The following is a 26,865-nucleotide window of genomic DNA, read 5'->3' as shown; positions in this document are numbered from 1 at the left end:
AACTAAAGAATTCATGTAAATGTCATGCACTACTGAAAAGTCCAACACAGATTTATTAAGGTATGTTACAAAACAAAACAACACAACCAAAAAACAAAAACAAAAACAAAAAAACAATGCATGAGGAATGTAAAAAGTGCAAAACAATACATGTTTAAAATATTTGACTGCTTGGAAATACAGCAAACAATTCAAACGGCACTACTGGCATAGCAGTGTATTTATTAGGAGGTTAGTCCCGATGGGTCAAAAGGTTATATGTCTGAGCCACTGAAAGAATTACAGGAGACAGGAAACTATTTCATTAGATCTCAAGATTAACATGTTTCATTGCTGACCCTGGTGATACAGCGTAGAATACAAACAATATCAGCAAGACACTACACAGCAACTCCTGGTGACAAAAAATAAGTATATTTGGAAACAAAAACAGGCTTAGGTTTTAACTTCATTGAAATATTACAGAAGAAGGTCTGAGGTTTTGCAAAGGTCATGGCAAAAAGATGAAATTTTATACAGAAAAAAGAATAATGACATTTGTTGAAAGTATTGATAAGTTAGGCTTCTTGGGACAAAAAGCACTGAAAATAAGCACGGAGAAAGTGTTCAGATCTCATCTTGAGATACTATCATACTATTTGTTATTTTCAGAATGAGGTTCTGCATTCACCATACAGCAAGATTTTTATCTATTTTTCACTATCCAGAAGATTAGACCGAAGAGTTGTAACAGTTATTAAAACTGGTGAGTGATTCTTACTTAGCTTGAATTGCTGGAAACCATCTGACATAGAACATTTTCAAAAGCGACAGAGAGAACTGTGTCTCAAACAAAGAGCTTTTCATGAAACAGTCACCTTGAAGAGGGGTAACCTGTGACCAGCTTCTTGATTTTAGAAACACTGATCCCTTGCTGTCCAAAATAATTTAGAAATGGAAACATGTTACCCACTTGATATCTCTAAACAGAAAAAACATCACTACACACGAGATACCCAGCCTGTTTTTATCAGATACCTGGCCAAGCCTCCTCCAAAAGACTGAGGAGGTCACTTGAATCCTGTGACTGGCCACCGTTTTTGACCATCACTCCTTTGGAAGAAACCCAGACTTACATTCTGTGGCCTTTTTTCAACTACACTGTGACCACCACTAGGTTAAAGAGAGGATGAAAGGAGGAAGAAAACATCGGCTGTTCTTGGTTACACTAAACAAAACCAAACTAAAAGCCAGCCTTCAAAATGCACAGAGGGAACACATTTCTGCCCTTTCAATTCTGTTTTCATGGAAATGACCACTTAAACATTGCCCATTTATTTAGATCAACTAATCAACTTTGTCTATCAAAGATGTCATTTATTTTAAAAATGCAGACCCATTTGAAGGGTAGAAAATATCAAAAAATAGTCAATAGAAAGAGAAAGATCTGGAAAGTGGAATAAACCACTAGCAAGAACAGCAGCTTCTTCAATGCTAAAGTCACTATATTATAACCAGGAAAGGACAAAAATATAAACCCACACAGGTATTTTAACGGTAATTAGCTGGAATTTAATAAAAAGTAGTTAGGTAGAATCTACACCTCTTCATTGCCCTTTTCCTTCAGAAGGAGCTTCACAGAACTGTTAACTGATATCTTGGACTGTATCTGTATATATATGGAAGTATTGCCCAACTATCATTGAAAGAAAAATGTATTTCAATTATTTGATCTAAAGTTTGCTGTTCATGTTTGGTTGTTAAAGTGGTTTCATGGAATCTAATACAAAGCAGAAAGACTATGAAGAGCAACTGCTTTAGGAAATTTCCAGTAATGGGAGGGTTCAGCAGAAGAAATGGGGTAGCCATCTTCTTTAAAGAAAGAACACAAGAATGAGATAAGGAAAAAAAGTGTGAAGTACCAGCTGTTGTTTAAGTCATGCTAGACAAGAATGCTGCTAATCCCATAGTAATGAGCAAACAACAGCTTCCAAAAAGTTAGCAGAAAAGCAGGAAGAAAACGTACAGTAACAGCCATGAATTTAGGGACAATTATAATGGAAACATCTAGCGTGACTCACGTTTTGCAGGACATTATGAAGGTCCCAAAGAATACAGTACACGCTTTCCTTACTCCTCATTAGAAACAAAATAAACCAAATGCAAAAACTTTGTGACAGAGACCGTTATTAAACAGAGAGAACTGGGGATCATAAGCAAAGCAAAAATGAGCAAACTATTACTGAAATAAAATTAGACGTCAGTCAAGTTAGAATTGTACCTAATTATATTAGGCCCTTAAACAAGAAGACATGAGCAATTTGCAATAGAAGAGTAAAATATAGATCAAAATCAAATTGCTTAAGCAATCAGAATAGTAGATGACAGGGTTGTGCTCAGTTCATAAATGCAAGCTTATCCAATAACTAAAAATGAGCTAATAAGATGGACTTGGTGAGTCTTGCAGTGCTTTAAAGGCTTTGATGTATTATCAAGATTGTCTTTATACTATACAGTCCTCAGATCTCTCATTTTCTTATTGCTCTTCTCAGAAGTCACTACTGGGAACTACAGCTGCATTTGTGCTCAAAAACAAGAGTCGACAGTTATAATGAAGATAGCTTCAAATTAACTGTACATGAAGGATGAAGTCACCTCTTAAAGGTGATTATTTTCCACCAGAGAGCAGCAGTTAGGTTGGGTGAGCTTGCATATAGCATCTGAAGGGTTGAATAATTTTACAGGAAGACAGAGATGATTTTTGCATGCTTTTTAATGAAGATGAAGAAGAGCCTATTTAAGTGGTAATCTATCACAATGAAGGACTAGAGAGTCAAGCAAAACTCAGAGATGAGGAAGAAACCATAAGAAATAGAAATGGATATCTTTTAATACAAGTTAAAAGACTGATAGTCCTTAAAGGATACCAGAAACAGAAAGAGTGGGTGGCACAAAACACAAGAATAGAATTGGGTCTGGAAGTAATTAGAAGGATGGGATGAAGATACAGCTAAGGTTAAAAAAAAAAAAAAAAACCTGCATAATGAAAAGGCTTGGTGAAATAAAATTTCAAAGCCCAAAGATAACAATTAAAAAAAAAACGAACAAACAAAAAAAAAAAAAAACAAACACTTTATGATAAGATTAGGATAGCAGTAATTGTTGTATAATTGTTATAATAGGGCAGGAAAAAGATAAACAAATCCTAACCAAAACCATGCCTTACGTTAATTGATTCCAGAGCAAGGGCAAGCAGTATATAACAGGCTTAAGTATTTATAGTCAACAGAGGAACTACATAAATAAGAAACAAAACTCACAAGCAGATAGCAAGCATATGTGGACAACCTGATGTTACAGCTGCAAGGGCAGAAGAAATATTTATTTAGCAAGGAAAAGGACTATTTGTGTTCAAATGAAGATGGACCCAAAGGAACATGACAAGTTACATTGAACAGCTTATTTGTGAGGGACAATAATTTGGTGCTGATTTTGCTAATTGCTGTCTATGGAGTAGCTTGAATGAGGCTAGTGAGACATGGATTTCTATGGTTCACCCATATCAGGCAATAAGTACCCGGCCCAGATGAAAAACAAATATGACAATATTCAAGTGAAAGCACTTATTATTGGTCCAGCCACAACCCCACAATGCCAGTATAGATATCTACCAGAAGCAGAGGATTGATTGCAGTTTATTATTGATAGTTAAGATCAACAACTGCTCTGCATCACTGTGCAGCAGCCTTGTATTATCTGCAGCTCTCCATCCAGTCTACTGCAGCATTAGCCAAACAACAGACAATCCTAAATATATAGAATAGTCTCAAATCCTAAACCCAGAACAAGCCCTACATCTTTGAACTCCATCAAAAGCTCCAGATGCAGCCAAAATGCTACAATTGTTGGAGGTGTAAAGCGGTGTTCAGAAAAGCATTTAGCATATCATTTTTATAACTCCCTTAGTGCAATAATGGTGCAAAATATAAGCTTTGATGTTCCAAGGGAAACAGTAGTGTCTTACTGACATGCCACAGGCTTTCCTTAATGCACCTGTGCTTTATCCACTTATCATGCCACAATTATATTCACACAGAAAACATTCCTACCCAACATACCGAGCTGGTAATATTTGGAGGTAGTTAAAAATAAAGATCAATAGGCTAACTGGACCAAAAGATCTTTTTACCTTGCAAATTCAAACTGAATCTGAATTTAAGAAGCAATACTCAGATAGGAAACAACTTTCGCCATGCATAGCCTAAAACAGAAGTTATAGTATTACACTGAAAAACCCTTTCAAGAAGGCTCAAGATAGAGCAGGACCATATAAAACAGCTCCCATAATATGTTTTTATCTCCCTGTTGTACTGTATCAAGTGTAGCACTGTTGGAGTGAACCTACACAGTAGCCACAACCACTCAGTGTCCAAAGGAGTTATAGAAAGAAAATAGTTACTCAGGCAGGAGGCAGGAAGGTTATGCTTCTGGAGAGAAACCAACAACTCCAAACCACCGTGGAGAGTTTCACACTTGGAGTACAACACTGTGTTCAACGGAACTGAAGTTAATTTGCATAAAACTTAAGTCCCCAAATAACTCACCTAGAAGTGAAGTATCAAGCAAGGTCTATATTTATCAAGTGGACACAGAAGTATCTAAAATTGAACTGGAGAGGTAGAAATCTATAACAAACCTGATAAAGGAGGTCTCCTTACCAGGTGTCCTTATCAAGAAGTTTGAGAGTTGTGAGCAATAACTAGTTAACTAGCAGTAACCCTTAACTAGTACAGATCTCAAATACATTTGAGGTAAATAATCAATGCTGAGCTGAAAGGTTTTCATGTGCTGAAAGCTTTCTAAATGAGGGAAAAAAGTTTCAAGTCTTCATATGTAATCAAGCAGAATCGTTGCTTCTTGAACAGGCTACATCCTCATTATTTTTAAACAGTCTATGTGGCGTGCTGATGTGAAAATGTTTTGAATATTTCAATAAATATTAATTCATAGATTTGAATATTTCAAGAAGCTAAACTAAACCAATTAAGGATAGAAATGTCCACCTTGATAAATGTTCTTCACTCTGCGAAGAACTGCTAACATACGGGAAGCACTGAAGCTGGTGCAAGGAGAAATGAACTGTAATGTGTGGGTGTGGGAGCACCAGAAGATGCCAGAAAAGAGCAATAGAAAGGCATGTGCTTACAGCAGGTCATCAAGATCCCAGTATGCCATTTCTCAAGATGCATCATTCAGGAAGACAGAGGACTAGAGCTTCATGGCTTGATAAAGATAGGGTTGGCACCTCAAGACACCCAAATAACAATGTAAGAACAGCATGGAAATGCCAACAGTTTATGAACAAAGTTAGGATGACCCCAACAAATTGCAATTACAGCTCCTAAAGAATACAAAATGTACATCCTAAACCAGCACGTCACCAAATTAAGGGCATGACAAGGATTTAACAGTGGTCATCCCCTTTTTTTCTGTGTCATCAGGAAAAAAAACCTTGACAGAGCACTTGAACACACATTTATCATGGTGCTTGTGGGAATGTGGCTACGCAAGCGTGTGTGAGTGAAATCAATTTTGGTTCAAAATCAACTTTCTCCTGTAAGTAATGTTTTGGTTCTAACATACATATCTGCATATTCTAGCAAGTTGTTTGCCACCCACCACTGGAAAAAAAAAAATCTATACTTTCTGAGGCAAGGCCACAGTATTTAAAATTGAGAGCTCTATTAAGAGGATGGTGGCCATAAGGAGTCTACACAGGCCAGGGGCAAATGAGTCAACAAACTGGACTTATAAGATGATGGAAACCTGAGTAAGTCACTATCAAAGAGGAAATTACTGTAACCTGAGAAGAATCAAGTTTAAACGTATGCCAATATATATTGCTGTAATTACATGATAGCAAGTCTTTAAAGAGGTATTATACGTGCCCTTTTATCATTTCTAAGTAACATCAATTTGCAGTTACTCTAAGAAATCAGGGAACCCAAATGAATACATGATCAATGACGTATTATAACTATCTTGAAAATACAGAAAAAGAAAGAAAGGAAATAAGGAAATCACATCTTGACTTTTCTGACTGAAGAAGTAAAGCTGCTTCTAGAGTGTCTAAACAAGATATCAAAAACACCATTTAGTCTTCCTTTTTCATTAGAACTTTATATGCAGCTTTGATCACTCTGATATCCTGGTCCTTATTGCTACGTATTGTTTTATTACCATTAAAAGAAACAAGTATTTCTAGTATTTGGCTTAAGGTTTCCTAAACCATCTGTTACCTGGTCTTTGAAGTCTGGTGGTAAAGTCTTCATCTTGTTTTGGATGTAACAACTGCATTATTCAAACATAACATCATGGTCTCAACAGAAAAGTGACTGATTTTATAAGCCGCATTTTACAGCAGACTAAAACAGTTAATGCAATGATTTCTTCTGGCCTTCAGATTTATTCTGCTCTTAGAACACAGTCTTTTAAAAACACACTTGAAAGAAGCTCATTAACCTTTCTCTTTACATAGATTTAACACTGAAAACACCATACTGATAACTATTAAGTTGACTTCAGTTAAATGAAAATAGCATTTTAATACCATAATTATACTGACAAACACTGTCTCCATCCTCAAAAATCTATCTTTTCCTCTTTGATATTAACGTAATTAACTTATAAGAAAAGAATACTTCATGAGCAGAAGTTAGATATCATCATTTTTTTTTTCCAGAAGAGTGTTAAAAGTTACATAGCAGTTGCAACTCAGTTTCTTGTTTTCTTTTATTCCTATCTTGTAAACTCTTGTAAACTAACCTGTAAGCTCTTGAAAACTTTCACTATGACCACACTCATTTCACTTGACCTCTGTGTACATCACTACACCTTGCCACTATTTGACTGAATTAATTATTCATTAGCTAAAATAATCTTTCTCCTAGATAGCTAGAACTTACAGATACCACTTCAATATGAATAAATAATAGCATACTGACAGGAATATGGTATTCATTTTGGTCAGAAGGATGGTGAATAAAATGATCATTGATCTAAGTAGATACCACAACAATCACAGCAGCTTTAAATATCATCACATCTTTCTGGTAACATATTTCAATACTGAAGAAAATAGCCCACTTTGTTCAAAGAGCCTCAGGTATCAAATATCCACACTTCTACACCTCAAAGGCCTTTGAGTTTTAAAAGGCAGGAGGACAGTGCTTAATAAATATCAAGTCCCCTGTAACCTAGTTTCAATACAGGCACTCATAAGTTATTTATTATTGTTGTTATTTTAGAAGCTTCCTGTAAAGATTAATTCTAGTTAGTATTCCACCTCAAAAATGGAGTGGAAGGTCTTCTAAAGATTTAAGACACTTCATATTTTTGGAATGTAAAAAACATACTAAAATTTCAATTTGAAGAGCAAAGAGTGTAGGATCTGATAAAGGGAAGAAAACAAATTCCTCTCTTATGCTCCTCTCGACAATCCAGGGCTCTGTAACAGGAAACATCTGCTTATTTCTTGAAATAACAGATACAATTTATCATACATTTAATTTTCTGTTTAAATTATCAAATTATATTTCTCAGTGTTACTGTCTTTGACTGGTTGCTTTAAATTTCCTATGGAAATTTGGGTAGAGGGCAGTTCCAAAAAGAACAGCTTTCATTTTGTTTTTAAATAAACACTTACTATGAGCATTACTTCTGGCAATGGCAGGAAATTACAACATTTAAGATTGTAAAAAGTAAAGTTACATGTTCTCTCTAAGTGAGATAACAGAAGATATAGAGCTTGAAAAGTTGAACTTTACATTTCCTATTCCTCTTTAATTACAAATAAAACCTTTAAAAGTAGTTTACGTGTGTATAAATCATCAGTTGATGTTGCAATTGCGTATTTTTACTGGCTTATCAGAATATTTTTTGAAAACCTGCATACATGTTTTGAGGTAAATCACATAGCAGGAAGGATAGAAATGCTACCATAACTCTCTAGTAAAACAACTGTGGCTCAAGTACACAAAAATCATAACTATAAAATTACATAGCCGATTTTACTGCTGCTGAAATAACCTCCTGATTTGAAGAAAATATCCATGGTTTTCACCTAAAGTACCATAAATGTCAACTGTGACTATTATTCAAACTATAAAGGTTAGTGCATTTCTGTACTCAGAATTTAGATTAGCAAATCCCTATTATAAAGAGCACTTCTGAGATAAACTAATTAGATTTTGAGCTGTTAAAACACTGACAGTGAGTGATGGCCTGGCTGCTTGCCCTATTATTTCTGCTGAACCAGAAAGAAACTCTTATGTTAATAACAGTACTTTACTAGAAGCTTTTTAAGATAAAACACTACCTGTAATAAGGAACATGCATTAGTGCTATCTGAAAGTACTTTGCAATGACCACTGAAAGATCAGTAGACAATGGAGTGCTAAAAGCCAGTACTAGTGATATTCAAGCTGAAGTTCATTGTGAAGGACAGTGTTAAAGTAACAAGGCTTCCCAAAACCTCTTCCATAACTTGTATAAAAATATGTATGTTTAAGCACAATCTATAATTGGTGCAAAAAAAGCCACATATTTACATCCCCTATATTCTCTCTAATGACATATCCAGCATCCATCCTGTGAGAACTACTTACCTAGAAACCATAAAGCTGCAACAGCAATTCATCTACCAACATGACAGAGACAGCAGCATATTCAAGCGCCTTTAACAGCTTGATCAATTTTATAGGGTAAAGCTGCTTTCCGTTCTGAAACTATATCTGTTATATCAGAAACATCCTGAAATTCTTTTTAAATGAGTTGAGCCAATGCTGAGTATACCAAAATACTCTTTAACATAGATTTTTATTATTTTTTAAAATAGAATAAGGGCTTAAGTTGAAACATTTAAAGGCATTTCTTCATCTACAAAACCATCATCATCTTTTCAGAAAGACAGAGAATTAAGCAGCTTTTTATAAGCATCTGAGATACTGATACAGACAACTAAAAGGAGGTTCTGGTTCAAGGATTGCTAGGCTTCAACTAAAAGCCTATTGAAAGGAACCCAAGGGCACCATTTCTAAAAACATACCAGAAGAAAAATAAATGGAAAAACACCCAGTAATTTTAAGCATGTTTCCAACAGTTAGAGGCTCATTTTCTGTTTTCAGTTATGAAATGCAACTCCTTGCACATCATGGATTTTATATGTAGCTGAAATCTATTTCTAGAATATGCAAAAAGCCTTCAAGAGATGATAGTCCCCACACATGAAAACTTCATTGGATATCTGGGTCAGCTGTAGAGTCATCACATAGAACATATGCCCACAGTGTCAGCATGGTGGGCAAACGAGCTCACAATCTGTCTTTTTCACTCTAATTGCAAAAAAAAAAAAAAAAATCCAGTAGTTGTTTTCCATTTACTACTCCTTCTTCTTTCCCTTCTGGTAGCTAATTAGAGACTCATCAATTATACTTTCAGGCTGCTTTGTAATAAGCATGCTTCCACACCCAATTACTCCACTTTATCAATCAGAAAACATCTCATTTCCTTTGGCGGCTATCCTCTGATTTTATTCAGAACTTCTGTAATGATCTGGGACAGAATTCATCCCTCCTGACTAAACAAGCTGTTTTCCATCACCTGTCTTGTCCTATGTATTACTTTAGGAAATCTGTGCTATTAGCCCATGGACTTTCCATGCCTACACAATCTGTATTTTCCTGGCAATATCAAATACAGCATAGTTTTAAGATATTTTATTGTATACAGGAAAAACAAGTTGTAACTCTGTAAGTAGTTGCTCAATAATGGGATGCAATTTTTTTTGGTATTTATACATACTAATGTATGGATATCTATGTATATCTAGTAATTATGAAAAACAGAAATATTTACTGTAATGAAAGCAGCAAACATTTACACTATTAGATCTTTTAACTCTACTGAGCTGATGAGATAGGGGGGATGGCATGGGAAGAAGTACTTTTTATTAAAAAATAATCTCTTCTCTGCTTTGGATTTAGTCCAAGTTCACAGTCTGTGATACAAAGTAGCCTACCAAAACACTAAAGATTATTTCCTTGCATATATTAAGGATGGGTTGTTTTTAACTTCTTTTCAGAAGATTATATGCCTTATCTACAGTACAACCATACTCGGAAGTTATACCCCAGCACATTTCAGACTAATCATATAGTTGGTGCTGCTCGCTTTTATAGTTGATTTGCTTCACTATTTAAGAGAACACAATTTTCTTAAAAAAAAAAAAAAAAAAAATCACCTCCCACTCACTCCCCTGCACAATTTATTCATTCAGCAGTCCTGGAAATTCAGCAGGGAATTTATCAGCCTTCTGTTCAGTAACACAGATGAGCTCCAGGGAAAGAAGCAAATAAATAAATAAAGCTATAATTTGTGGCTGCCATCACCACCAAATTTGACTGAAAGTCCTTCCTGGTAAATTGCAAAAAAGGCATAAAAAAGAAAATGATTTTATTTAGCTATAGAGAAGAAAACATTACAAAGACAACCTGATACTTCAATGGATAATTTGGTTCAATAAATAGGAATTCTGCATGGCTTAAGAAATCAAACAAATTGTCCTGACTCAAATAGGCCACAAGTGACTACTTCACATGTCTTTGTGCAGCTAGCCCTACTAAAGGAAGATGGCCTTAGCTCCTCTAGGGTAGGAAGGCTAGCCTGTGCTGTCAACCCTCAGCCTGTCAACTGGTACCTCAAACTGTAGATGAAAGAAAGATCATGTGGACAGATGACAGGGTACTCACTCAGCTGTTCATATCCCAAGGAAGAAAAGTGTTTTTAGGAAGAACATGTCCCCGAACCAAAAACATCTCGGTAAGGTACCTCTTCAGATGGCTACAGAAGACCCATCCACCAATGAACTGGCTGACACGTTACACAGGGAAGAGCTACAGCCACCAAGGTCATCCTTCAGGCTGCAAAGAAAGAAAATGAGCATTAAGTGCTCATTCAAATGAGCATTTAAGTGCTCATATGACAGAAAAAAGCTGTCATATGACTTGAATACACTCAAGGTATACGTCTCAGTTGAGAAGTGTGTGAGAAGGCTTTCCAATATCTTCATGAATGACATACGACAGGATTGAGTGCATCCTCAGCAAGTTTGCAGATGACAGCAAGCAGAATGGTGTGGTTGATACCAAAGAAGGAAGGGATACCATTCAAAGGGACCTGGACAAGCTAGAAAAGTGGGCCCATGTGAACCTAAGGGAGCTTAACAAGTCCAAGTGCAAGGTGATGCACCTGGTTTGGGGTAACCTCAGACATGTATACAGACTGGGAAAAGAACTCATTCAGAGAAGCCCTGCAGAAAAGGACTTGGAGGATTCTGGTAGACAAAAGGCTCAACATGAGCAAGCAGTGCATGCTTGCAGCCCTGAAGGCCACGTCCTGGGCTGCACCAACAGAGGAGTGGCCAGCAGGTGGAGGGAGGTGATTGTCCCCCTCTGCTCTACCCTCATGAGGCCCCACCTGGAGTGCTGCATCCAGGTCTGGGGCCACCAGCACCAGAAGGATGTGGACCTGTTGAAGCAAGTCCAGAGGAAGTCTACAAAGATGATTAGAGAGCTGGAACACCTCTCCTATGAGGAAAGGCTGAGAGAGATGGGGATCTTCATCCTGGAGGCTCTAGGGAGACTTCATTGCAGCTTTCAAAACGTAAAGGGGTCTTTAAAGACCCCTTTAATAAAAAGGAAGGAGAGGGACTCTCTACTCAGGTAGATAATGACAGGTCAAGGGGAAATGGTCTTAAACTAAAAGAAGACAGATTTAGACTAGACATTAGGAGGAAATTCTTCACTTTAAGGAACAGGTTGCCAAGAAAAGTTGCAGATGCCCCATTCCTGAAGGTGTTCAAGGCCAGGCTGGATGGGGCCTTGGCCAACCTGATCTAGTGGGTTGCATCCCTGCCTATAGCAGGGGGGTTGGAGTTAGATGATCTTTAAGGTCCATTCCAACCTGAGCCATTCTATGATTTTATTAAGCCTTTTTTTTTTTTTTTCTCAATATTTTTTTTTTTTTTTTTTTTTTTTACCTCGAGGAAAGCAGTAAGAACAAAATCCAGACCATTGCTCAGTCTCTGAGGATCTCATGAAAGCTTTTGCTCCAGTCATTTGGACATCATTAACCAAAGCAGGCTGCCTGAAAATGTCAGCTAATGAGTTAGTTCTGACAAGGTACATCAGCCACTGAAGATGAGAACACCTGAAGCCTTCATTTATCTTGCTAAAGAGAATAGGGATGTAATACTTTCAGTTTTGATCAGCATATTTTTCTCCTTCATACCCATGGATGTTTTCAGGTTCTTGGGTAAAGTAGTTTTCAAGTGAATGATAAGTTTTACAGATCTTGCTGCCTACAGCAAACATTCTCACAAGGTCAGGGTTAAGTGGCATCTAGGCTATGAGATGCCTGATCTTAAAGAAGTAAATGTATCTGTCCATCGAAAATAATTGGTACTAGAGGGCAGCTGAATGCAAAGACAAGGAAAGAAAAGAATGAATTTCTGGTGTAATCACGTTTCAGACAAATGTCTTCCAACTAGTTGCAGAAAAGCAAGATGGATTAAAAAAAAAAAAAAAAAAAAGCCCATCAGGCAGTTGTCCTTGTATAGGAAAAACATTGTTGCCAAAAGTTGGATTTTCACAGTCACATGAACTTACATAACACAAGACAATAAAACATCTGCTCATGTTAAGTATCTTCATTGCTCATCCCGAGCTATTTTTACCATCTTCTATATATATTGTTACCCTGGAATAGATTTACCCATAGGATTCAGAGATTCCTGCTCAAAATCAGTCTGTGTAAGCAGTTTCCTGCCTTTATCTTCTTCCAGATCCCTAGAAGAACTTTGCTGTAAAGTGAATTTAAGTCTACTGGCATTAAGTCTGCGTTTAAGTCTACTGCTTCATTAATTACTTTCATGCATCCCTTAAGCAATATCATTTGAGAGCTGCTAGGCACGACTAGGTCACGCATCAAAAGCCATTCACAGGCTCTCATCTAGGCAGTTGCATTATATAAAACAATATTACACGGGCTTTTAAGTTACCAAGCTCCAGACATTCTCTATTTATGCTTTCTTTGGGGTCATGAAATAAAGTTAGACTATGAACATTTGCTAAGATCAGGTGAAAATTTAGGGCATGACTAATATTTTCCAGAGGCATTGGTGGGGGGGGTGGGGGGGGAGACAACACCAAAAAGAAAACAAAAACCAACCAAACAGCAAACAAAAAATATCCCCATCAGATAACTTTCCATTAAAGATGTTCCTTTTCTACTACAGAAACAGCCATTTCATCATTCCCCTCCTCTTCCCCCAGCTGATATTCAGATACATTTTTTCATGGACGTACAGACAATTCCAAAAGTCAGAAGACTTAAAAATAAACAAATAAATAAAATCATAGAATGATAGAATGGTTGAGGTTGGAAGGGACCTCTGGAGGTCATATAGTCCAACCCCATCATTCAAGCAAGGCCACCTACAGCATGTTGCACAGATGTCTTTAGTGAGACCTTGATCCCGCAGGTGTGGTCCTAACAATAATGACAGGCTATGTCTTTGCACTTTAAGAAACCTTGACTAGTAACTAGTAATTTATGTTTTGAATCTCCATATCGAAACAGCTACTCAGTTTAAAGCCCCAGTGGTTTAAGATGCAAGAAAAGAGTTGAGTATGTACACATTCAACCAGGATCAATCTCATTTCTTTGTAACATCATTTTGCATTTTAGAAAACCTTATTCTTCCTTTGCATATCTCTCCCCTTCCCCCCCACCCCCCCCTTTTTTTTTCAATATAGTCAAAGTTTTTATCAAACATTAAGTTCTCCAGAACTGATTTAAAATAAAAATCAACACTGAGGCATCTAATATGTACAACTCAAGTGGAACACAGAAGTCCAGCCCTACCAAATAGAAATGGAAGCTTGAGCCATCTTCAGTAGGTGTTTTAAGATGCAAACCTGCTCTCCTAACTTACGAAGTAGAGATACTTAACAGCAAATACGATGTACTGGTGACTTTCATTCAGCATGCAGAACAAAAGCAAGCATTTAAAACTAGTTGTACCTCATAGCCAGTGAGACAGCATTGTAGATAAACTAGGGGTGGAGTGGGTAAAGAGAGCATGCTCTGGACCCTAGCTTAGGGCTGCTGAGCAAAATATTTGTAATCACACTGCAGCTACTGACAATGGCATCAAAGTCATCATCCTTTAAATGCCAGGGGCATTTCACCCTGTCACATTAGTTGTCAGGAGTCTAAAAAGGGGACTGGTTCACTTCAAGCCATGAAGACCCATAAAAGCAGTACAGAAGAGACTCAGCATTACTCAGGGAAAAATAACTGTACAGTGAACCACGTTTAAGTGTTAAAATAGGAACAAGATTGATCTAGATTAAGTAGATTTTCAATAAAGATACAAAAGAGCTCTCAATGTAGGAAAGCTTTTAGGCATGTGATAACCTTAAGCATGTAAATAGGCCTCCAGGTTTCCTCAGCACTAATAACAAAGAAGGTGTTTGATTGGATTAGGACTGAACCCCTTTATTTTCTCCTTGCAGCTACTCTTTTTCAAGCTGAATAAGGTCCAGGATATTCACATAAAAATGTAACAGATTCACTATGAACTGGAAAAAAAAAAAATGTTATAAATAATACCAGTTAAAGTTATCCTGAGTGCATTTAACAATCCTAAAACTGAAAAATTCCCAGTCTTTCAATTTTCAGAGAAACTCTCAAACTTTCAATATTCAATAAAAGCAGAGTATTTTATAAATAACCTATTTAAAATAGTTAAATGAGAGGTGCTATCATGAATTCTGGGTATTTTTTATTCTACTTGAACTCCTCGTGCTAGTATTTTGAAAGACTCAATTCTTTAACTTCTTTCAAAACAGTCTTCCAACTATCATTTGTAAACAGAAATATACAATAATGAGTATTTCATAGAAGAAATGGGATCCTGGTCTGTTTTCCCCAGTGATGCTCTGTCTTTAATACAGAAAGATTACTTCACAATTCTTGTTTTAACAAGTCCATGCTATTAGCAAAGCAGAGGAAGTAAATATCCTCCCAAATAAACAGCCCTGTCTACTGAGTTATGAACTTGAATTAATATTCAAACCCTGCTGCATAGATTTATTTTATACGAGCATTGGAATCTATCCCAGACAGCCACATATTCATGGCATAGGCTGTTGTGTTTTTTTTTCCCCCTCCATATTTTTCCTTCCAGTAACACGTCTCTCTTTAAAGACGTAAGATGTGCTAAATCAATGGCATCACATAGCAACAATCCCAGAAGTGTACTCTTGCCAGAAAACCTCATCTGTTTTTTGTGGTTCTGCTTCTCTAGTGCTCACTAGAATCAAGTTTAATGACATAATTGAAATACTAGATAAGCTCATAGATTACAGCATCTTTTTCAGCTAATTGAGGGGTGGGTGTTTTTGTTTGTTTTCGTGTTGGTGTTTGTTTGTTTTTTGCTAGCTGCAGTAACAAAGGGGTAACATGGTCCAGATCAATTGAAAGGAAAATTAAAGTTGTATGAAGATAAAAATCCAAAACAAATGAACTTGTTTTCTTGGAACAGCAACACATTCGGAAACATACACTTCTATGCAAACATATTTGAACAACCTATTTTACTATGCCATCCCAGCCAAAGCCTATTGCTGTTTTCTGGTCCTCCATCTTCTGAGGAGTCTGGAATAGCTGCCCTCATACAGTCCTCTACTGCTAGCTATCTGAGAGCAGATAAACAAGGCGGGTATAGAAGTGAAACAGACTGCACCCACAACAGGGCATCCCTCTGAACTGACCTGCTACTATCAGATGTGTCAAGCCAACCTGGCACAAAGACCCCAAATCAAAAGCTCAGGCTGGCAGAAGGTAGGGACTCCATATGCTTTCCTCTGCAGTGCACCCATCAGGTCTAATCATTTCCTGGGTCCCAGATAAATGGTTCCAGACTGTCACGATCTTATTAACTGTTGATCCAGGAAAATAGGTTTGTAAGTCCTTTTTTTTTTTTTCTCTCCTGGAAAGATGTTTTAAACAAAGCCTAGAATAGCTTGCCTCTTCACATGCACAAAAGGCTACATCAGCCACTATTCTTGTTCTCAAGTCATTTCTTTAACAATTTGAGTTCTAGAATCTAGCCTTGCTTCAGTGATAAAAAACAAAAAAATGAGGTAGATTAATAAAGAAAAAAAATCATGTTTGAAGCATTGTATTTGACAGAAACAATCCCAGTCATGACCATTAAGAGCACTTAAATATTTTTATCATGTCTTTATTGAACAGATCCAGAATAAATCCTTAGCATAAAAGCCACATTAAGTTGCATTAATATTTTATATTTCTGATGTAAACCAAGCTTGTTTATCTCAGTAAAACTTCCTATGTGTTTTTGTTTTTGTTTTTGTTTTTTTTTAAATATGCATCTTGAAAAAGCAGTTCCACATCTGTAACAAGATACAGAATCCTCCTTGTAGAATCAAGCTCTTTGGGTTCAATCATCCATTCAGCCCTCATAATAAAAACACAATGGATTCAAAATGAACAACGTGGAAAAAGCAATAGGTCTACACCACTGAGTTTCCTGAGGCTTACTTGCAATAAGACCTTTCTTTCCCCACCACTTCATGCTTTGAAATGGCTTTTACATTGCCAGACAGGAGTTTAACTTACTCCCTGACAATTTCACTGGTGTTAGAGACAGCCAAATCACAGAACTTGAGGCTAGGAGATAGAATTGCAAAATAAATGTTTGCTTTGATTTTACCAACACACATTTAGCAGGATCAGAGAAAGCCTTTGGTCAGCTAGAAGAATGTCTCACCCAATGTGCATACTTTTGGCACATACCTAGATTTCCCTTTCCCTCTCCTTTATTAAAAAGGCAATAACATATACAAATGAAAGCAAATTCTTGCAAATTACTTCAGGAGTGAATTAATGCTTTTAATGGTGGCCTAATTTGAAAGGCTGTCTCTTCAGAAACCACTTAATGAATCAATGTCCCTTACTATTTCCAAGGAGGCATTGTCATGAAGGGAATTATGCCCTTCAGTCATGAGAGAGAAGCAGCAATATATTTATTGATGAAAATAGTGATTTAGTAAGGCTTAATCGTGGATGAGACAGTGATTTAACAAAGTTCTAATGGTAGATGTGACACTAACAAGATTCGTGTTGGCAAGGTCATTTGATTATTTACTGCACAGAGGACAGGGTCAGACTAAAAGCTTCAGGGAGACCCTGAAGTTGAGTCATGAGGTTCAGAACGGAGTCCCTTTTGCCATCCAAACTCCAAGAAGTCTAGATATGACAGGATGCCATTCCAATCCCAGACTTACCGGTTTATGCCTAAAGCATTATATACACATTCAGTCCTTTATATCACTTTGCTAGGTTTGCATAGTTTCAGCATGCATAGTAAATTACTTGCAAAGTTTTAGCAAGCTAGCTATTACCACATATTGGTCACAGGTAAGGAATCTCTCGACCTCAGGGAGTAACCTTGAGTGGCATCCCTGCTCAAGAGGAATATTCTTGCATCCAGCCCACTGCAATATAGGTTAGTTCAACAGGCTCTGGGCTGTCCCCTATTTATGGTGTAAGACAATTGACTGCTAGTTATATTTGCATACCAGCCACGTTTGTGTGGTGCATGTTCTGTCAGCTTTTGGATCCATCTCACCCAAATCCACCTTGAGCCCAGTTCAACTATCATGGTCAAACACACTCAACATAGTCATCATGGATGGTTATTACCCAAAGCAGGGTTACAAGTGAAGGGTCAGTGATGAGGGGCAGGGAAGAGGGGGAGTACACTGTCACTAGCATGTGCAGATTACTTTGCATCTTTAATTCCAGAGTCCAGAGACGGCAACAGGAAAATTGCAGTTGCTGCATATGCATATATTTCACCCATTTGGAAGTAACAAGCTACCAAGTGCATATTATTATGTTATTTCAAATATCCCTGCCTGCTTCACAATTCCAAATGGCGGAAATCAGATAAATTTGTTTTAGTTGTTTTATATGGTTATTATTAAAACAACTAATATTCATGTAATATTATTACAGTAGATTGTAGAGTGGGGGGGGGGGAAACAACCACAATGTTTTCCTAAGGTTACAGTCACTCAGCTTCTGCAACAGCTAACTTACCCCAAGACTAGCCACAAGGAAAAAAAAAAAAAATAGGATTATGACATTCTTGAGATGTGCAAGCAACTAAAAAACTTACCTTTTGCTAGTAAAAAGAATTGAATATTTTTCACTACCACCACTCCCTGAAAAAAATCAGTTTCAAAGCGAGGAAGGGTAATATTCTGTTAACTCAAGTTATCACATGCTTTTATGAAACTAAAATCTTCCATAGTTGAAGAGATACACATCTATATTAACATTTCATTTAACAAGCAAATGAAACTTAGAAAAAAGTTTATCTTTCAAGTAAGATGCTTGTTACAAATAAATGACTTGTTTTTGGAAATACTGTGCATGAGATAAGTTCAGCGTGGACCCTAGTCATCACATGGAACAGAAATTCCTTTCCATCAATTATTTCACAACAGGAGAAATCAATTATTGCCATACACAACAGCAGCAACCACTTCAGAAAAAAAGGGGAATGTACTGAAATAGAATAAAAACAACACATTAAAAATAGCACTATTTGAGCACAAGCTTCTACTGCATTTCATCAGTTATCCTGAGAGCTTTCAGAACAATTTGTAATGTATTGCTCCATTTCTGCAATTGTATGATCAAACTACCAAGAACATTAAGCAAGTGAGATTAATGTTCCTCACTCACACTGATCTCTGTAAGAATCTTTCTTCTATGGTGTTTTGAATTTGGCTGGGATAGAGTTAATTTTCTTCCTTGTAGCTAAGTATGGTGCTATGTTGAGATTTAGGATGAGAATAATGTTGATAACACACTGATGTCCTAGCTGTTGCAGAGCAGTGTTTACACGAAGTCAAGGACTTCTCAGTTTCTCATGCTGCCCTGCCAGAGAGGAGGCTGTGGGTGCACGAGGACCTGAGAGGGGACAGAACCAGTAGAGCTGACCACAGATAGCCAAAAGGGATGTCCCATGCCATGTGGCTTCATGCTCAGCAGTAAAGATGGGGAGAGTTGGCCGGGGGCTTCAATTGCTCAGGGACTGGTTGGGCATGGGTAAGCAGATGGTGAGCAATTGTACTGTGCATCACTTGTTTTGTGTTTTTTTTTTTGTTAGTTTGTTTTTTTCCTACTTTGTTGTTGTTGTTGCTTTTTTTTTTTTTTTTTAAATGTCTTTATCTCAACCCACAAGTTATTGTGCTTTTCAGTTTTCTTCCCCATCCCACTAGAAGGGGAGTGAGTGAATGGCTGTGTGGTCCTTAGTGGTCTGCCAGGTTAAGCCACAACATAACAGTTACAAAGCAATACATTACCCCAGAAGGAAAAGAAATTTAAGAATTGAGCTTCAGAGTCCTACCCAGAGTGAAACATCCATGCAGCTGAACTGAGACTATGAAATTTCTGCATCTTTTAGATGAGCATAAAATCATCCTACTAACTTTGACCTCAATCAACGTTTTTGTGACATGCAATTGTCACCATCTTTGGGCAGAGGCAAAGAGACAAAATTTAATGCTGAGACACTTGAAGAGGCATAACTTCCCAACACAACACAGTTGACGAGATCTGCCATGTTTCTTGAACTATCAGCTATTCTGCAGCTGTCTGAAGGCTTCTCACACACAAACAGGGACACTCTCAGGATTCTCTGAGGTTGCCTTGGACAAAACCTGTGCTCTAGCTGCACAAATACCAGACCACCTACTTGAGCTACAGTCCTCAACCTTGCTTGCCAAAAATCAAAGAAGAGTGAGTCATAAGTCAGTTTTATTGACTTGGAGTTATCTCCAAGAACTGCCAAAGACCATTTCAATGCTCAGTGTAACAGAAAAGCATTCATCACCTGCATCTGGCTGCAGTCATGCCCTACAAGACTGTCCAGAGGTGGCACTGTGCAGGTGATGGTCTTTTGCACACTGTTTTAGCCAATGAAGCTGAGAAGAGCAGCTGCCATCACCTGAGAATTTCTTAATCAGCAGGACACCCTAGCTAACCTCACTGAACACACCTTGAAGTCTATTATGCCTGGCAATCACATTGATGAACGAGGACAACTAATGAAACTCAAAACAAAATAAAGTAATTTGAGCAGGTGAAAGTATTAAAATAATTCATTTGCTAGAGTGACATCTTCTGCTACATGGCCCACAGCACTAGTATTAAAAACTAGCTTGTTTACAGCATGGGTACACTTACACAAATAAGCATTCCCATGGCCTGGCACAAATCAGAGACCCTTACAGCATGCAAAGGATATTTCTCACTGCTGACACAGTACTAATATACAAATTGATCCTTAAAGCTTGTGGAAATGAGCATGGCATGGAAACACACTGCAAACCCTATGAGCAACAAAGCCTAGTCTGGATGATACATATAGAGAAGTTAGTAGCATCCTTCTGTATTTAAACTTTGCTGCTCACCTGAAAGAAAAGGGGTCCTGTACCTAACAGGTTTTCTCTGAGCACAAAACAAAAATAAGGAAGAAAACAATTCATTCTTGCAAAGAAAAAATGTTTTGATTTCCATATCCAAAGCCTCATTACCAGATGGAAGTATAGACCTTGATTTAATTGGCATAAGTGGCTTAGTGGCAGTTCTCAGATTTAAGAAGCTAGAAGAAAAAATACACAGATGTGAAATCAAGAACTCATACCTAGTGTTTTCTGTCTGGAAGAACAGGACATAAGACACCAAATAATGAGCTGTTTTGTTATCTATGTTTTGACTGTTAGATTGCTACACTTATTGCCTAGTCGTGTACTTAAACTTAAATATGTCCAACAAACCCACAGGTAAAGAACAAGGGGGAAGGGTTATACAGCACCAACTAAGAACCTTGGGTCATTCTGAACTAGTTAAAAAAAAAAAAAAAAAAGAGCATACAAGAAAGATGCCCTACAGGCTCTCTCCAAGGGACAGGTCCATTGTGACTGATGAGATGGCTCATCAATAGGGGATTCACTTCTACAATTATGTTACTGACAGGCTAATCTCATGCATATTCTCTTGAATAAACTTCTGCTCTAAGTAGGCTGCAGTCTCATCTATCTTGAAGTTGAAAGGCTCCTTGAAAGTTCAAACTCAGAGTAAGATAAAAAATAAAACATAAGGCTAAGATATTCTAGCACAAAAATCCTTCCTGAGTGGCTTTTGTATTTTAGTTTAAGGATGAGAAGCTAGCTATTTAGCTCTGTTCTCTTCAGGCATACTACATGGCATGAGACCCAGAAATCGTTCCTAGCCTGTTCTTTTCTTAAAAACGAACCTTTCCATTGCACTGTTAATGTTTTACAGCTATGTTGAAGATGAAGCCCTTTCTATTGCTATTGACCTCTTATGTTTTTTCTCTTCCAGTTAATTTATCTGACAGAAATGCATGAACTTATACTAGCTACAGCTCTCATGATGTGGTTTTCCTCTCACTCTAAAGAGAAAATTTAAATCTCCTTTTCATCCTTAAGGTCTTCACAGAATTGAGGTTTCCAGTGTATGCCTTAACTGCTACATTCTCAGTAATGACTTCAGTGCAATTTACATGATTTTCCTATCAGAGATGATAAAAATCACATTTGTTAGAAGAAGTGGTCACAGTACACACATCATAACAGATAGATAACTCCCAGCATGACTAGAGTTTTCAGTAAATACAGCAAATAACATTATTAAAACAGATGATTAAAAAAGTCATTTCAGTGCCAATCCTAAGCTTTTTTTTTTTTTTTTTTTTTTTAAATCATGTCTTCCTTCTCCCAGATTCTTACTGTATTGGCAACCCTTCCCTCAAAAGCACATAAAGTCAGAAAGAAAAGTTAAAATGCCTTGCCAAGGACTGCTCAATGACATGGGCAGGCTTCCACCTGGCTCTTAGTAGACAGTCTTTCTTTGCTCCCTCAGCTAACAAGGTCAATTAGTTACTAACACTATCATGGAAAACCATCTTGAAGACCAAACAAAAATTCAGCTTCATTATTTATGGAATGCTTTAGTTTAGATTATTTTTATTTCTTAAGCAACAATCCTCCACATCATTCTCTGTGCCCAAAATATCAGACAGCATCCCTTATTTGAAATCCTTATATTCATAGCAAATGTAATCCTGCAATATCCCTAAAGACAAAATGCCAATCCAATTTTGGGTCCTGAGGCACTGCAGTGATGGCTTCTGACAGGGTAATCCAGGCACAGTATCTTTTCAAGTGGCTAAACCTGAGCTGGCAGCTCTGAGTAACATTAGCTCTGCTGCTCCAAGCATCCCTGGATAGAACAAAAGCATCCCTTGTGTCCTCTTAGTCATATGCTACTCAGGGCTTTCCTTGCCTTTGCCCTTCCCAAAAGTACCAATATTTCTTGCTTGTGCTGCATGCAAATCTGCATGTTAGCTTGTATCTGGGTTTGAACCCTGCCCTGGAAGTTTGAGTTATCCAGCCCTAAGGATTTCTCTCTCTCACACTGACACCAAGTGTTTTGCTGTTTCATTTAACGCTTCCCGTAACAGTCTTTGCACTGACACCTTGTCCTTCCCTTTGTTCAAGTGACTGCCACAGAAATAAGGTAAAAATGATTTTGATTTAAAAAGGCAGGAGAGATGAAAATCAGCTTTGTGCTCACTGAAGCCTCCTTCAACCCAGTACTAGGGTTTCGATGAAAATCAATTTGCTTCTCTTTAGATTAAGAGATTCATTTTTGCACTTCAAGGCCATGCTAATGAAAACGTTTCCTCTTTCTTTTACCCATCAGGGAAACTCTACTCAACTTGGAAATAGGGAGATGTGTGGGAGAGCTCTGGGACTTGCCTGTTCAACCTCAAAACATTTTAACCAGTTGCAGATCATTCAGTTTAGCGGGTGTTCAGGCATACAGCAATACTTGTATACACATATATACACCAAAGGGCAAACACCAACCTTTTATTCACCTAGCTAATCTAAAATATTTCTTCGACCCGAAAGAATTATTTCCATCTGCTTTAACAACATCTGAGATCAAAGACTGGCTTGATCCATCCTTTCAGTATATGAATATTGTCACATACGTAAGAAAAAATTTCAAAAAAATTGTATTTGCATTTCAAGTCTAAAATAACCAACAAAACAGAAGACAGAAATGTAAGTTTTAGTATCATTCATGTTATCTGAAGCTGTTCTCAGCCAATGTGCACAGCTAGTGCTCTTATTCAAGTCTAGCTTAGTGTTCCCATAGCATTACAGGAAAAAGAGGAAGACAGGTAGCATTTTTCTTTGATTCCTTACCTGACCACATCAAACTTACTTGAAGGTATGGGACAGCACTATTAGTGGCTGTCCCAAAAGACAGATGATTCCACACCTCATATAAATCCAAGCAAGGCTACCATGAATCTTCATTTAGAAGGAATGACTTCCCATTGATTTATTATTTGCCATTTCAGCTTTAAAATCTATGATTGTTTCTGCTTAGAAGGTAATTAAGGGCATACACTGAGCTTGCTAATAAAGCAGTTAATTGCCAAGAATGATTGCAATGAATTTAACCACAGAGGAAAGAAGATGAAAACATGAGATTAGCATTTTAAAAGCTTGCAATTACAGGAAGAACAGCTGCTTATGTTTTACTAAGGTTACCAAATTTGAAATAGAAATGGAACCTCTTCATGAAATTGAAGTAAAAACAGATTTCCACTAAACCACATGGTAAAGCACAATAATTGCTCTATAGATTGTAGAAAAGCAAAAGGTTTCGTCTCACTGCTGAGAATTATACAAACACTCAAATGTTCAACTTCTCATTTTACCTTGCCCACATATTGTGTGAAAATGCCTCCTCATATTTTAACAGGGTCAAATGCTGGTTTAAGAAACCTGGATATATCATAAACACTGTTTCTGACAATATGTCAAGGCATTTACTCCATCATGACTTGCTTCTTGCATGTATCTACTGAAGTCAACCAACAGAAGTCATGAAGGAAATAAGAGTCAAATATACAAATAAAGGGAAGATTTTGCTTTCTCCATTTGCTTTGGTATGTGCAGAACCAGCCCCTATTTCAAGGAACCTTTTGCATCGTTATATTCAATCAATTACATATGCAGTGAGGAAAGGAAAAAAAAACCTACAAGATTTGTCAACCTTTTATTAAATGGCTCATAATACTATCTACAGGAAAGCAAAGATTTATATTGCACATTCCCAACACAGAATATTAGACCTTCAGCAGCACCGCGTCTGTTAGTCCTCATCTTACAGCATGTTACTTCACTTGCTGATCATAGAATTGTTTGTGTTGAAAGGGACCTTAAAGACCATCAAGTTTCAATGCCCCCTGCCATGGGTAGGGACACCTTTCACTAACCAGGATGCTTAAAGCCCCATCCAAGCTGGCCTTGAACATCTCTAGAGATGGTGCAACAAAAGCTTCTCTGGGCAACCTGCTCCAATGCCTCACAACCCTCTGAGTGAAGAATTTCTTATGTCTAATCTAAATCTCCCCTCTTTTAGGTTAAATCCATTTCCCCTTGCCTTAGCACTATACTCCCTGATCAACAGTCCCTCCCCGGCTTTCCTGCAGGCCCCTTTAGGCACTGGAAGGCTGCTGCAAGGTCTCCCCAGAGCCTTCTCCAGGCTGAACAACCCCAGCTCCCTCATCCTGCCTCCATAGGAGGGGCACTCCAGCCCTCTGATCAGCCTTGTAGTCTCCTCCTTGTAGCCTTTTGCTCCAACAAGTCCATGTTCTTCTGGTCCTGGGGCCATAGAGCTGGATGCAGGGCTCCAGGTGGGGCCTCACAAGAGCAGAGCAAGGGGGCACAATCACCTCCCTCACCCTTCTGGCCTCTCTGCTTTTGGTGTAACCCAGAATATGATTGGCTTTCTGGGCTGAAAGCACACATTGTGAGCTCATATTCAGTTTTTCATCCACCACTACCCTCAAGTCCTTCTACACAGGGCTACTCTCAATCCAGTCATCCCTCAGCCTGTATTCATGTTTGGGGTTGCCCTTACCCAGGTGTAGGACCTTGTACTTGGTCTTGCTGAACATCTTGCATGGGCTCACCTCTCAAACCTGTCACAGTCCCTTCCAATGAAAAGGAAATCAACAGTGGAGTCATTAGATCAACATCATTTTTCCTACAGAATTTCTATTCTGTGCTACTTCAACAGGGAAAATGGTAGGAAGTCTGCTGAAGAGTAGGCTACTCAGCCTCCACCAACCTGCAAGTCCAGCCACTAAGGTAGCATTCTTGCCACATCTATAGAGGAGAACCCATACTGAACCATTCTCAAGTATCCAGCAGAGCCCTCAACATGCATAATTTCCTCCACTAGTCTTTCCAGGATTAGACAGTCCTGTGAAGCTCTCTCCACTGCCTATATAGGAATCAATGTAAGGGAAATAATGCAAGGAAGGTCACGGATAAGCAGGAGTAGATGTAAAAAACAGCTTCTCATATCCACAGAGTATCAGCCTGCACTGCACACTGATGAGACAAAGCAGTGAATTTATAGGAGTAGGGTTAATACACTGTCCCACCACCTTCAACCACCTCATTTTCCAGATGCTTCTCCAGCTAACAGCCTTCTCTTGAAGAGCTTGTATCAGCTGTTTACTAAAGTCATCCATTTAGAGAAGCCTAAAAAGACACAAAGAGAAACAAGAGTACATAAAGAATGGCCAATGTAGATAAAAGGAGATTCCATGCCTACTGCATTTAAGAACATCTACAAAAGGACAGACTGAAAGCAAGGATTTATATTTGCTAAAGCCAGTAAATAACTTTACCTTCTGCTCTCACCTTATCAATTCTGAACTAACATTATGTTTTTGAACCTTTACGTAAGCTCCCTTTTCAACTGCAACAGAAGGGAGGATAATATAAAGAAGAAAGATCTGTAATATTTTATAAAGCATTATCTTAAATTCTCCAAATAGATGTTTATCCATCTGCTGAGCACAGCACTATATCTTCTGCATCAATAAGCTCTATTTTTCTCTCTGCTTAATATCTAACCAATGAAACACACTAAGATCACAGAAAGTGTAACTTCTTGGTTAAAGCACGCAGAGAGCTATAATATCCACAGTCATCAGAGAACTGAAGAGTGGAAACAGTCCCACTAAAGCTGTCACTGAAACACAATATATTAAGTGCTGTCATGAATGGAGTATACCTCAAGGAAGAAAGTTATTTTATTTGTGCATACATGTGGCAAACTTGTGAATTAATTTGATGTTAAATATGGTATTACAGAGCTCCTTCATCTGAAACGTGCCATATAAAATTCATTTAGAAAGCTATCTGAACCAAATTTGTTCATTAGATGTGTTGCATATGCACATTTCAGTTCTGGCAATGAACAGTTTGCATTTAAGATAGCATTAATGGAGAAATATTCCAGCTATGGATGTTGGCAAAAGAAAAATATAAAGCTTTCTTTTTCTAAAAGGCTCTATTTCTTGTTTCTATTCTTTACATTTCATCTACCTTGATTCTCTGTCTCAGAGAGCAACAGAAACCAAATTTCTACCTTCTACCCACTGGTACATTGAAAGTTTGACAGTGTCCAGAATTGCCCTTGATTAAAAATGAGCTTATAGATGCTGATGCAATTTGTATCTACAAATTAATTGTATCACGATGTACTGGGTTTGGCTGGGATGGAGGTAACCCTCACAGGTACAGGTTTTTGTATTTG

At 37.6% G+C, this 26,865-nt stretch overlaps 1 protein-coding gene and 1 long non-coding RNA gene across 17 annotated transcripts in view; both read right to left on the bottom strand.

The window, feature by feature from the left end:
• The window catches only part of LOC311433677 (protein bicaudal D homolog 1), a 294,907-nt gene that overhangs the window by 216,366 nt on the left and 51,676 nt on the right, over window positions 1–26,865 (bottom strand). Inside the window, exon 1 of one of the 16 annotated variants that reach the window (XM_084513085.1) lies at window positions 1,018–1,078. The exons of the other annotated variants lie outside the window; for them this stretch is intronic. The gene's annotated coding sequence lies outside the window, so the exon portion shown is untranslated. Of the gene's footprint in view, window positions 1–1,017; window positions 1,079–26,865 lie in introns of those variants that run through there. 16 annotated transcript variants of the gene reach the window in all.
• Window positions 34–26,865, bottom strand: LOC311433778. Its single transcript, XR_014690953.1, has 5 exons — window positions 26,698–26,865; window positions 25,952–26,022; window positions 25,716–25,802; window positions 10,788–10,958; window positions 34–913 (listed from the first exon to the last, which is right to left on the bottom strand). It is a non-coding gene; the product is annotated as an uncharacterized lncRNA (long non-coding RNA).

The sequence above is a fragment of the Aythya ferina genome (genome assembly GCF_964211825.1).
Source record: "Aythya ferina genome assembly, chromosome: 1".
NCBI lineage: Eukaryota > Metazoa > Chordata > Aves > Anseriformes > Anatidae > Aythya > Aythya ferina.
This window is presented reverse-complemented; position numbering and strand designations above follow the sequence as displayed.